At 50.6% G+C, this 13,175-nt stretch overlaps 1 protein-coding gene and 1 long non-coding RNA gene across 2 annotated transcripts in view; one reads left to right on the top strand and one right to left on the bottom strand.

Moving 5' to 3' along the window:
- LOC109381195 (uncharacterized) overlaps positions 1-10,344 on the top strand; it is a 31,124-nt gene extending 20,780 nt beyond the window's left edge. The window contains exons 2-7 of the long non-coding RNA XR_002123657.1: positions 2,272-2,376; positions 2,490-2,528; positions 6,760-6,856; positions 8,497-8,579; positions 9,145-9,261; positions 9,467-10,344. This is a non-coding gene — a long non-coding RNA (uncharacterized LOC109381195). The remainder of the gene's footprint in view (positions 1-2,271; positions 2,377-2,489; positions 2,529-6,759; positions 6,857-8,496; positions 8,580-9,144; positions 9,262-9,466) is intronic.
- The window catches only part of CAPN2 (calpain 2), a 53,323-nt gene that overhangs the window by 27,481 nt on the left and 12,667 nt on the right, over positions 1-13,175 (bottom strand). The window lies entirely within an intron of this gene.

Genomic DNA, 13,175 nt, shown 5'->3' with positions numbered 1-13,175 from the left:
CATCAGCGCTCTGCTCCACATTCTGGCGTTCAGGGAGACGTAGAGGCCATTAGAAAAACATCTTGATTTCTAATAAGGTGGAAGCATTGGAAATTCTATTTTAGATTTCTGATTCCTCACCTTTCTCTCTAACCCCAAGCAGCAAAACATTTTTAACTAAGTTGGGGAGTTCCCTGACACAGTCTATGTCTTGATTTATTTATTCTCTGCTCACAAAAGCTTTCTCAGTAACGAGATCTGAACAATGATTGTAATAGTTTACATTCGTGGAGACTTGTGTGCCTGGCCTCGTGCTGAATGCTTTCCTCATATCATCGAGTTATCTCATTTCATTGTCACAAAAGAATTCGAGGGAGGTAGGTACTTGTATCACCCTCTGTCATAGTTGAGGAATCTGAGGTTCAAGGAGGTTTGGTGGCTTATCCCAAGGTCCCAGTAATGAGTGGCCATCAGGTATGTCTGAACAAAGTACATGCTTCCTTTTTTTTTTTAAGTGTCATTTTTATTTTTTATTTTTTAAAGAGATTTTATTGGGAAGCAGTATGTTTTTCCAGGAATCATCAGCTCCAAGTCAAGTCAAGTAGTTGTCTTCAATCTAGTTGTGGAGGGCGCAGCTCAGTGGCCCATGTGGGAATCAAACTGGCAAACTTGGTGTTATGAGCCTGAGCTCTAACCACCTGAGCTAACCGGCTGCCTCCTGACTCCCCCTTTTTTTTATATGAATAAGTTTATTTTCATTTTCTTTGCTGAACTGTGGAGCCAGGCTCTATTGGTAGGGCTGTGTGGTACCTCCTGAAATTCTGTTTACCATTTGCAGAAGGCTCCGCCTCTCGAGAAGCTGCAGGTTTATTTAGAGGGGCATGTTCCCAGGATGAGGGAGATTTGGAGCCTAGGCTGATGACATCAGATACACTGAATTTATCTCCTGGTTCACGCTGTTCTGGCTTCAGAGAAATAAGACACTTGCTGGTGAGGTTGGTGCCATTTGGTATAGTTTCTGTACCGGGAGCTCCCTTGTCTCAGAGATTTTGTTCCTGGTCTTGTTTCTGTTCTAAGGGCTCATCAAATTCTCTTTTTTTTCTGGATATGGAATCCAGATCTTCGATTTTGAAACCAAATTTGGACTCTTGACTCTGGAACCCCAATTTTCTTAGCAAGTTGCTCTCTGGAATCAATCCCTGTATAAGGGTTGTTTGTAGATGCTGTGATGAGGGTGTGCAACTGGGAGGAAGTGTAGCTGGTCCGACACCGTCTATCTTATCATGGATTTTCTCTTCATGGTGATCTTGGTCTTGGCTTGCTTCTAAGTCCTTAGGTTCTGATCTTTTCTGAACTCGGTGTCTAGCTCTTCAATTCTGAAACCAAATCTGGATTCTAGACTCTTCAGTGTTGACTTCTAAAGCAAGCTTTTGTTTGGTAGCATAACCGGGGAAAGGTTTTTGATTGAATGCTTTCATGAAGATTTTCAACTGGTTTTCTGTGAATTTGGTGCGGCTTCGTCTATGATTCCTTGCTGTGGTCTTGTTGGGAGAGTTGTTTTGGACCATGTTAGAATAGAGTCCTGAAGCTTTCAACCGGGCAAACCACACGCTTTTAACAGCTCACCTAAACAGTCTCCTCTGCAAACGGGTGTTAATTTCTAATTCACCTAATTCACAGGATATTGTCTTGGGGACTTTTGTCCTTGAGAGGTGACTCGATTATGTTCTGGCCTCTGGGGCATACAGTGTTTTCTCGCCAACTTCCTGCTCACTCTGCCTGGATGGCTGTGGCCGCATGAGGGTCCTCTCCCCATGTGGAGCCCTGTCACACAACCTCATCACTTGTCTCCTCTTCCAGTCCCTCTGAGGGTTCAGATTCTCTGTTCTCCCTGTCGAGGTCTGAATCTACCCACCTTGAAAATGATTTATGAAAACCCTGTCCTCTGGAAAATCCTGCAGTGACTCGCTCCTGGTACAGGTGACCTGGCTGGAGAGGTCACGAGAGTCCCCTCATAGCACAGCCTTTTTGGTGTGGATGAAACCAGGCCAGCTAGTACAGGCCAGCCCAGGTGATAGTGTAACGCTCATGCTACAAACCGCTGTGGTTCTAACTGGTTTGAGCTCCAGGAAAGCCCCAGAACATGCTTTCCAGTGGCCACGGCCTCTCCTGGAATGTTGCCATGTGGGTGGCACTTGAAAAGGAAAGATCTGGGTGTGTGTAGTTTTAAATTATATAAGAGACCCTGGACTTTAACAAATTTTTTTTTTTTTTTTTTTTTTTTTCCTTCAGTCACACAAGAAGAAATTTTGGCAGAGGTGAGTGCAGGATGGCCACCAGACCACTCGAGGGACTGTCACTGAACAGCATACCCTGACTTTCCTGCCTTCCTCTCCGGTAGGTTTTCCAATTGTTATAGGTTGTTAGCCCACCTGCCCAAGTATAAAGTCCTTTTGGAATTGATTACCTGGTGATAATCTTCTAATCTATATTTACTCCATTTATCTCAGAGCCATTATCTTGGGGACCTGAGTGCCTATGAGCTGGAGGTGAGTACCGAATACCTCCTGGCCGCCTCTCCAAGTCTGGTCTACACCCTTCTCTCTGTCCCAGGGCTGACCTCAGTGGATGAAGTCATGGGCTCCCAGGGCCTCTGGCTGCTGGTGGAGTTTGGCTGGTGGGGAGCACTTGGACATAAGAGGAAGGGAGGAAAGCGAAGTTAGGCTATTTCTTCCCTGGCTCCTCTGTGAGCTTAGCTGGAGATGTGTCCCCTGACTGCAAGGCACTGCTCCTTCAAGGTGGCATCTGTATGTGACCCACTGCCAGCTCTAGAATCCTGACAACTGCCCCTGACTCATAGATCAGGATCCTCTTCTGGGAGGGATTTGGTTACAGTTCCTCATTTGATTACAGGAGGCTTCTGACAGAAGCCACTTCTCTCCAGCAGTGTTTAGGGCTTCTCTGACTTGTGTGATCTGTCCATCAGCCATTCACCCCTATAAACTAACTCCAAGGGCACCCTCCTGCCTGGAGAGGCTGGGCAATCATTTACCCCATTTAAAAAGTGGCTCGTGGGCCGGCCGAGTTTCGCGTTGGTTAGGAGTTGGCTTGGGATGTCAGCTCTGAGCAGCAGGGCCCGGGTTCGGATCCCATATATGAGAGCTAAGATGGTGAACGATAGTTCAACCTGGAGCTGGGTTGCCGTGAGTCGCCGGCGACGGCGTAGGCTGCAGTGAAGCTGGTTGGCAGCTGGCATGCACTTTCGTGAGCTGCTGTGAGCCGCCATGAGCGGCCATCCAATGGCCGGTGAGCGACTGCCTCACCCGGGAAGACCGCAATGATAATACCAACATGGGCCAGTGAAGCGATGTCTTCCACAACTAGACTGAAGAACAAAAGGATAGCAACTTGTCTGTTCCCTTACCCCAATTCCCCAATAAAAAAAATCTTAAAAAAAAAAAAAAGTGGCTCGTATTCTTGGCTAGAAAGAGCCGTCATAAAAATGCCACTTCCTCTTAAGTTAGTCTTTAAATGTATGTAATCCCAATAAAAATAGCAAGAGGATTTTTTTCTCTTTAATTTGGAACTTAGCTGATTCTAAAGTTTATAAATAAAGGAAAACTAAATGTGAAGAAAAGCCAGAAAAAAAATCTAAAAGGGAAGGGAGTTTAGCTCTATCAGATATTAAAAACACATATAAAGCTCTAATGACTAAAATAATACAGAACTTGAGTATGAGTTTACAGAGATAAGTGGCACAGAAGAGAAAGTCCAGAAACAGTTTCAAACATAGGAATTTAGTAAAAATAAATTATTCACAAATGGAATTGCAACAGCTGAGTAGCCATCTAGAAAAAAACAACTTATAGCTCATCTTGTCACAGGGATAAATTCTAAATGGAATAGTATCTATATATAAATATTTAACATTATATATCTTAAATATGTATTTAATATTTTATTTATAGTCACGTATAAATATGATAAATGTAGCCATTTGTATTATTTATTTGTGTATTTATATCATATATTTTATATTTTCCAATATTTACATTATAACATTATAAATATAGTTCTTTCTATAAATCCATAAACATTCTAGAAGAGAAAATGGGAGAATTCTATTATACTCTCACAGTGTTGTTAGGCTATTGAATTGTAACCTGGAAGACATACAATTTAAAAATGATAAATTTAACTACATGAATGTAAAAAAAAAAGTTGACGTGTTAAAAAAAATGATAAGTCAAACTCAGAAAAATCACAAGGAAAAATACCTGTTATTTAGGTCCCAGCCCAAAAGTTATATATAAACCTTTCTCATATATCAACAGAAGAAAATGATAGCTAAGTAGAAAAAGGGGCAAAGACATAAGCAGAGTTAATGGAAAAAGGAAAAATTCATGTCTCAGATGCATTAAAAGGTGCTCACCCTCACTTATCAGAAAAGAAATACAAAGCAGTGACTACACTAGGATGTCATTTTTCACCTTTCAGACTATAAAGATCAAAACGCGTGGTCGCCTGGAGAGGCTGTGGGGGGTTAAACACTCCTCTACCCGTCAGAGATGGGTGCAGGCCCGCCAAACGCAACTTGATGATGGCATTATGTGCCCCAGTGATTCCCTATCCGGTAACCTGCCCTACAGACATACGCACAGGGGCAAATGATGAATGCGTAAGGTTTCTTCCTGCAGCACTGGCTGCCGCAGGGGACTGAAAACAAACTAAATATCCACCCACAGAGGACAGGCGAAACGAATCCCCCTGGACAGTGCAATTCTAGGCAGCCACAAAAAGGAACAAAGATACTCTCATAATATGCAGTGATCTCCACGATGTGTTAAGTAAACCAAAGCAAGGCATGTGTGTGATATGCCAAAAAAGCAAAAATGGGGAAAGATGAAAAAGAGGAAAAAAGACAAAAGGAAGAACATTGTACTGGCTCCTTTTGTAGCTCAGAGCGTCACAATCTGAAGTTATTTTTAGATGCTTTGTTATACAGAAGGGTAACACGTGTCCTGTGTGCTTAGATTGTGGTTTTTATTACGATAAACCCTACATCATTGCCCTCGGTAATGGTTCTGTATTACTTATAGTTAAAAACATAGCTTAATAACAGCTATTCTAAATTAAAATTATTTTTTTGGTAGAGGTTTCCCATAATAATTGGTCTAGATTCCATAAGAACGATCAATTCACTTGACCCCGAGTCCCCACCAAAGTGTGCTCTGTGGAAACTGGCTCCGCGTGAAGTTTGCAGATATTTCTTGAGAAATGAGTTCTATGGTCAAGTAATTTTGGGACATGCAAAGCTAACCAGGTCAGGTGTGGAGACGTCTCAGCTTTTCAATAATTACAGGTAGGGTTCTAGGAGTCTTGAGCTGGGGTGGGGGCAGGTAGAAAGCCAGTGAGATTGAAAGAAAATCACCCAGGGGTTGGGGGTCCAGGGCCTCAAGCCAGACGGGCCCCTTTATCTTTACTTAGGTGACACTGACGGGCCTTGCATTCCCATCGGGACCTCTGGATCTTGTAAAAGGCGTGTCTCACTGGAGGCTCTCACTGGAGGCTGCTTTCAGGGCTGGGTAATGGCCAGTTCATGGCCCGTTCCCTCGAAGAACTGCCCTCACTGGTTCCACATCCTGCTTCCCGCTCCATTCTGTCACCTTCCCATACACCCTTTTGCCTCTGGGCACCAGCGCCTACCCCACCCTCTCTCAGTTCCTCAGCCAGTCTGGGCTCCTGGCTGCTCTGTCAGCCCCCTTTGTCTGGGCGTAGTCCTCCCTCCAGCCCCTGGGAGTGGCCCTTCTGTACACTCTCCTCCCCGTGGCCATGTGCCCACCCTTCTACATTGTCCAGGAGCTCTCTCTGCGGGCACTGAGCTGGGAGGAGGCCAGCAAATCGCAGGCAGGGCCCCCTCCCACAGGGAGTGCCAGCCTGGTGGATGGGGGTCCTGAGAAAGCCCGGGGCTGGTGTGCTCGCTCGCTGAGCAGGCTGCAGGGTGCTGTGGACTTTGCTGGGCAGCCGGCAGCCATGTTGGGCCTTTGGGACATCCCCAAACCAGAAGGGAGGAGAGAGAAACGACCTCCTGGATAGACCTGGGAGGCCCAGCCAGAGGCGGGTGGGGATGAGCCCGTGGTTAGAAAACCTGGATTGGAATCCTGATCCCACCACTTACAGTGTGAACTTGGGTACACTCCGTAACGTCTCTGACCCATGTTTTCTCAGCTGTGGAAGGGAGACAACACTCACATATCTTCAGAGGGTTTTTAAGATCAGATGAAAAAGGGACACTGGGAGGGAAGGGGGGTGTCCATGAATGGGTTTCAGAGTTCTGGAATCCCAAATATTTTGCATTAATTTTGCATGTATGTGAGTACATGCATTTTTCTCAGGATGAGTCAAAACGTGAAGAAACACTGGAGCCGGAGCCCCGAGTTCAATTCCTGACTCTGACGCAGGGCAACCTACTTTCACTGTGCCTCAGCTTCCTCCCATATAAAATGGGTTGTTGTTGTTTTTTTTTTTTTTTTTTTAGCTGAGCCATCCTGCCACCTGTTAGCAGCTCAGCGGCTGCTCAGCTCGGGCTGACTCGAACTGCTGTTGCTCAGAGCTCAAACTCTTGAGCGAGCTCTTAACCAACTGAGCCACTCAGCCGGCCCTTAATGGGTTTAAATAGTAAAATGCATCACGGAGTTGAGAATTAAATGGGAGAAAATACCTAAAGCACTTAGAACAGTGTCTCTAAGTGCTGCCTGTTTTTATTTTCTCATTTTACAGTGGAAAACACCTGAGAGCCGGAAGAGGTGGTCTGGACTGAGGATGAGTTCTGGGTCACATGGGCCACCTTTGGCTTTCCTGTCCCGAAGAGGAAAAGGTGACAGCTCATCATGGCAGGGGTGGGAGGGGTGTGTCCCCTCAAGGTGGGAATGAGGAGGGGGGGAGGACTGTGACCTGCCGAGTGCATGTGGGGCCTGTCTCATCATCCTGAGCCTCAGCAAACACTTGGAAAGGAAGGGGAGTGTGTGTCCAAATGATGAGTAAATACAGGTAAAGGTGGAGTACTGATGAAGTTGTAGGTACAAAGGAGTTTACTCCAAACTCAGGAGTGACCACTGCAGTGCTGGTCCCCCTTCCCCCCAAGGCCTAAGGGAACCTCACTGGGGGCTGTTGACATTCCCGCCTCAGTGCTGGATTGGGCGGCCTGAGAGCCACCACTCCCTGGGGTGAGGCTGGCTTTGTAGTCTCCTCTTTCCTTGGTCCACTCACATAACACCAGGCAAGAGGGTCCTTTAAGAGCCAAACCACCTTCTGCTCCACAGCTTGATAAACACTTTCTCTCCCAGCATGCCTTGGCTATGGGTTTTTGCACTGAATTTTTACTGCTTTTGTGCCTATGGCAGAAGAGTATTCACGCATTAATTGATTCATTTGTTTAATGACTATTTAGTGAGGTTCTCTCTGGCCCACCCATGGTCACTTAAGTCAGTCTTGCTCATGGGCCCCCAGGGATTCTCCTCCAAGTCCAAACCTCCCCCTCCCCTTCTAATTTGTTTGGGAAAAGGAGGTTCCAGTTGGGTTTTGGGGTCACTAAGCACAGCTGCGTCACCCTTTGGAATCAGGCAACCTGGGCCTACCTTGCGAAAAGGTGTCACTGTCTCCAGCCGGCCTCACCCACCTCCTGGCTCCTGCATAAGCATACCAGGCACACACAGCCTTCCCTGCACAGGAACCCACTCAGGCCTGCTCGACCCCCTCTGAGGACGCGGCACTCCCCAGCAGACCTCATGAATGGCTCCTTTAAGCTCCAGAGCCGTCTTCTGAAAAGATAAATTCATACACAGCCATGCCAGTAAATTTCCAGAGTTGTGCTGCCTGGGTCCCTGTGTCCATGTCCTGAAGGTCAGCTCTGTAGGTCAGCTGGGGCCCATTGCGGGGAGTGAGGGGGGTGTGGCTGGCTTACGACTATGTGTGGCTGCTCGGAGTTCTTCAGAGACGGGAGCATAATATTTGTTGTATGTCTGCTCCTTTCCCGCCCACTGTCACTGTCTGCTCCACAGACAGGACAGTGAAGCAGAGAACCCAGGACATACTGGGCTTCCATCCCACCTGTCCGGCTATCGCCACTTGAGCACAGTGGCCTGTTGACAGTCCAAGCTCTGGGAGAGCAGGGACCGTGTCCCCGTGGAGCACATGCTCCATGAAGTAAAACCCACGCGTGTGCACATGCACACACATATGGCCTCACAAGCACATATTTCAAAAACACAGGTTGAGGAAGCTCCTTGTCTTGGAGAAACAGAGCTCGAAGCCCAAGGCACGCCCCCCACTTGGAAGCCGTCTCTGGCCTCGGCACCCCTCACTGTTGCTTCTCTTCCCTCCTATGGCCTGACTTCCCATGCCGCCCGTGAAGGCCTCTGAGCGCCTGTCCTTGCGCTGACCCTGGCATCTGTGTGTCTCTTCTTCCACCCGTCTTGTCTCCAGCTCATAGCTTGTCCTCTCATCCCTCTGTGCCAGGCCTGGTCTAGGGCTACAGAAGACTGGCCCTCACGAGCCAGCATGGGGACCGACGTGGAAACGAATGATCACAGAACATGGCGGTGAGCACCAGGCTTCAAGTCCAAATAGGGCAGACGGGCTGTGGGAGAAGTGCGGTGGGTGGGGAGGCTCAGAGGAGGGGAGCATGGACTGGTCCTGAGGAGCAGGGTGGAGGTGGGGTGGGCAGCACATGCAGGGCCAGAGACCCAAAAGGCGTAGGGGTGTGGCACAGCGCAGGAGGGGCCGGGAGCAGGGGAGAGGTGAGGTGGGGAGTGCTAGGTGCATGGGAGGGTCGATGCTGGAGAGATCAGGTTAGACTTCCTCCAGTTTAGGACTCTGAAGTGGCCCCCCAAGGTAATTTACGCTAAGGTTTCTTCTCACCCTTTCCCCTTCTGCGCCAGACCCTTCAGGCACAATAAAATACTTGCACTTTCCAGAATGAGCCACTCCCTGCTGGGGAAGAGCACACCCTGATCCCTGGCCCCTCTGCCCAGGACACCTTCTCCCCATCTCTCTCCTTAGTCATCCTGGGGACTCAGTCCCAGCCTTTGGGGGGTCCCTCTTAACCCCTTGCTGTTCTCCAGTGGTGCTCACCTCTACTATAGCATAAGCAATACTTGTATTCAGTTTGTCCGTTTAGCTGTCTGTTTCCACTGCTGGGCTGTCACCTCTCTGAGGCCGGGCTGCTGGTGGTAATATCCAGACTGAACTGGAGACAGGCTGGCACCCAGAGCAGGACTCCAGGTGAGAATTAAGGCCTGCCCTGGCGTGATGGGGGTATGGGGAGAAGGATGCTTGGCGAGGTCTGAGAGGCCCAGAACGGAAAGGATTGGATGGGTGTGGGGAGAGGAGGCAGAGGCAAGAGTCTTGTGTAGAGAAAGCCCTGTGTTTTTCTTTTACTTTCTTCTGCCTGAAGTCCCAACCTCCTCCACTGCTCTTCCTTTCGTAGGCACCCTCTGAACTGGCAGAAAGGAAGCCGGGCTCCTGGGCCTGGCGGGGTGTCTCAGGAATGCTTGGTGGGTAAGAATCTTCACGCCGGCACAGATGGCCCAACCAACTGAGGGTCCCTCTGCCCTACGTACTGGGAGGCCCCAGAGAACACACCCGCACACCCGTGCCTGGCCAGTGTCTGAGCGGCCTCCAGTCATCACTGGTAAAGAGTGAGGCCATTATTCAGAGGGAACGAATATGGAGAACCGTGCCATCTTCCAAAATGGCGGCCACCATGTTGCTAGTTTCATATGCTCTTCTAGAACCTTGCCACTCCCTCACCTGGAGCTGGAATCTGTGTCCCTCCCCTTGAACTTCTTTGGGCGGCCTCCACCTGTCTCAGTGACTAGGGTATGGCAGAAGAAGCTCTGTGACTCCCTAGGCTGGGTCATAAAAGGTGAGACAGCTTCCCAGGCTCTCTCAGGACATGCCATTATGTAAGAGGTTCATCTACCTTAAAGCCTCTTGGAAGAGACCACACAAGAGGCAGAGAGACCCCGGAGCCCCAGCGGGTCCGTTCTGTAGCTCAGACACCAGACATATGGGTGAGGGGCTTTCAGGTGACCCCAGCACTGGGTCCGTCTGACTGCATGAGAGACCCTGAGTCACCCAGCTGAGCCCAGTCATCCTTTAGAGCCATGAGAGCGAATGAGAACACAACTACTGTTTTAAGCCACTGATTTTGGGGGTGCAATGAGACAGGGACCTTCCTGGAATCTGTGCCTGGCCAGGGACATAGGCTGCACATGCTAACTGACAGACGCTGCCTCTCGGGGTTGCCAGCAAGAGACTGGAGCCCACATGGGGAGATGCCAGTGTCAGGATGCTGTGCCAAGACACCCGGACGCCCCCCTACTCTGCAGTCCCCAGGGCACCCCAGGACCTGAGGTGCGCTCCACATGCCTGGTCTGGTAAGAGATGAGACAGCCAGCCAGGGGCAGCGCCCTCGAGAGCAGGGAGGCCCCACCTCCTCCTTTGCTGCAGCATCTCCGGGTGGGAGGGTTCAGCGCCTCTCCCACAAGGTCAGACGTCCCAGCAATGTGCCTGGGCTGCACATTCAGTGCTGTTTTCTCCTTTTCTATCACATGGACTCCTAACTGGCTGGCTCGGTGAAGCCACGGGACTTGAGTGAAGTCGGTCTCAGCAGCTCGCCTACCAGTTACCCCTGCCCCTGCCCCTGCGCATGGGGGATCCCTTTCACTGGCCACCCCCACCCCCTTCACCAGGTCCTGCCACGCACGGGCACTGTGCCCCAGTGACCACCCTCTGCCCTCCTCACAGGACCTAATGTCTGCATATCCACCTTTCACTCCCCTCGTTCTGCCAGTGATTTTCCACTGCGCATTTTTGCTCTGGGGACTCGGGGCAACATCTGAGACCTTTGTGCTTGTTGTGCTTGGGGAGGGGTGGCGGCCAGGAATGTGGCTGAACGTCCCCCAACCGCAAGGAATTACCCGGCCCAGAGGTAATTCAACAGTCCCAAGGTCAGAAACCCTGCTCTGTCTCAAGCCTTGCATGTCCCACACCTCATTTTTTGGGGGTTGGTTCCTTTGCTTTCCGTGGTGACAGCTAGAGAAATGACAACTGGACCAAGGTATTCAGGCTGCTTCAGGCTACATGTGACCCTTCCCGAGACACTGGTATTTGACAGTCTCCAGCAGACGCGACAGACATCCCGACAGGCACCACATATCTCCATGGCCCACACAGCCCAGGGCGGGAGGCTGGCCACCGGAGTCTTAGCTTCAGAACGGAGGGAGGGGACGGAAGCCCTGAGGAGCCCATTTAGGGAGCTGGTGGGGTGACTCTTTTCTAGAGGCAGCGCACACCTTGCCAGGAGCTGGGGCATGTGAGGCAGTGGCCGATGAGTCATTCGGAGGCTGTCGCTTCTGCGACTGTTTCAGGGCCTGGCAGCAGCCCCGAATAGGGCACCCCCAAACCGGAATTCACGTCCCATTTATGTCAGTGGCTGTGGAGGGGAGACGCTCCACTCAGCGCACATCCCACCCTGGTTAACAGTTCAGCCTCCTTCTGTGGACTGCACACACAACTGGGAGCAAGAGCTAATGACGCAGACCATGTGTCCCCTTCCCCTTCTGGTCCCCCTGCTGCTCCTGCTGGAGGGGGGCCCGAAAGGGAGACGGGACGCAGGGAGGGAAGGCCTGAGGTTCACATTCTCACACTGAACTTGGGTGACGACTGGACTCAGAAGGGAGTCCCACCAGGCGGCGGAGCCCCCACTCTGTCCTCAGCTGCGCCCTGCACCAGGAGGAAGGCACCTGGTGCAGGTTTCATCGTTGTGCCCCATTCCCTGTGGCCATGGTCCCCAGGTCACTACCTGGTATCAGTTTTCAACTGCCAGGAGTCCAGCAGACATGGTGCCTTCCTGCCAGGCACAGTCAAATTCACGCCCTTCCACCTTTCCTCCCTTAATCAGGGGGAGCCTGGCCCTGCCTGTGAGGCCTCTGTGTGACATTACTGCTACTAGAACTCTCCTTCCTTACTTCCTGAAGGGACAGCGGGAGAGCATCTATTTCCCTGACTTCCTGGAAAACCGGCTCCCTGTGGCTGGGGCAGCAAAATGCAGGAGAAAAACATACTGAGGGTGGGCCCGACACAATGAAAGCTGGAGGATGACCTGAGCAAGGGTCCTGAGCCCTGCGGCCCCCAAACACGAGCTGAGGCTCAGGGTGCGGGGATGCAGGGGGCGAGGGCCAGCCGCTGGAAGGGGGCGTAGTTTGGAGTCACAGACCGTCAGAAGTAGTGGGGCCTTAGGAAGGTCTGATCCAACCCTCGCATCTGAGACAGGCGACTGAGGCGATCGCATATGGCCTGGCGCTTGGCTCAGGGAGCACCTAGACGAGCAAGAAGTCACACTCTGATCCATACATAGCCCATCGTGGGTGGGGGGTCAGGTGGAACCCTGTAAACTCCCCTCGGGCCCCCTGTGGCTTCAGAGCAGTGTGTGGGACAGTGGGGGGGAGGAATCTTTTGGGAGGATTCCCACCGCTCCTACTCCCTGGGAGGGGAGGTCTGGGACAGCCAAGGAGAGAGTGAGGCCTCAGACGAGGCTGGAACCTCCACTGTGTGATGGCCAAGGCTGGGCCACCAGGGCAGGACAGGGGCCTCTGGGTAAAACATCAGGGTTAGCGAGTCATCCCTGTCCTGTTTAAGAGACTTAGATGCAGCAGGAAAGGGAGCTGGGAGCACCACAGCAGCCACAGGGGAGGAAAGCTGCAAAAGAGCGTTTCTAACCAGAAAAGCCCAGAGGAAATGATGACTCAGGGCTGAGCGTCTGGCTACGGGAGGTTGGGCGGGGCCACTGGTGGGGGGGACAGAGGGGGCAGAGGGGCTGGGACTTAGGCGATTGCTTTTAAGTAAAAAGAATGTACAGTATTTACTTTATCAAACCAATTAACTGACTTTCTAGTCCTTTTAAAACAAAAGAAAAAAAAAGTATGTACCCCCCCTTTTTTTTTAAAGGCAGCTGCAGACTCTAGAAGAGGGGCAAAATTCTGCAAAATCCCCGACAGTTCTCCTCAAAACTGTCAAAATCATCAGAAACAAGGATAGCCTGAGAAGCTGTCGCAGCCAAGAGGAGCCTAAGAAGACATGCCCAGTAACTGGCCTGTGGTATCTTGGAACAGAAAAAGGACATTAGGTAAAAA

Source organism: Hipposideros armiger, unplaced genomic scaffold, assembly GCF_001890085.2.
Source record: "Hipposideros armiger isolate ML-2016 unplaced genomic scaffold, ASM189008v1 scaffold_45, whole genome shotgun sequence".
NCBI classification, from domain to species: domain Eukaryota; kingdom Metazoa; phylum Chordata; class Mammalia; order Chiroptera; family Hipposideridae; genus Hipposideros; species Hipposideros armiger.
This window is presented reverse-complemented; position numbering and strand designations above follow the sequence as displayed.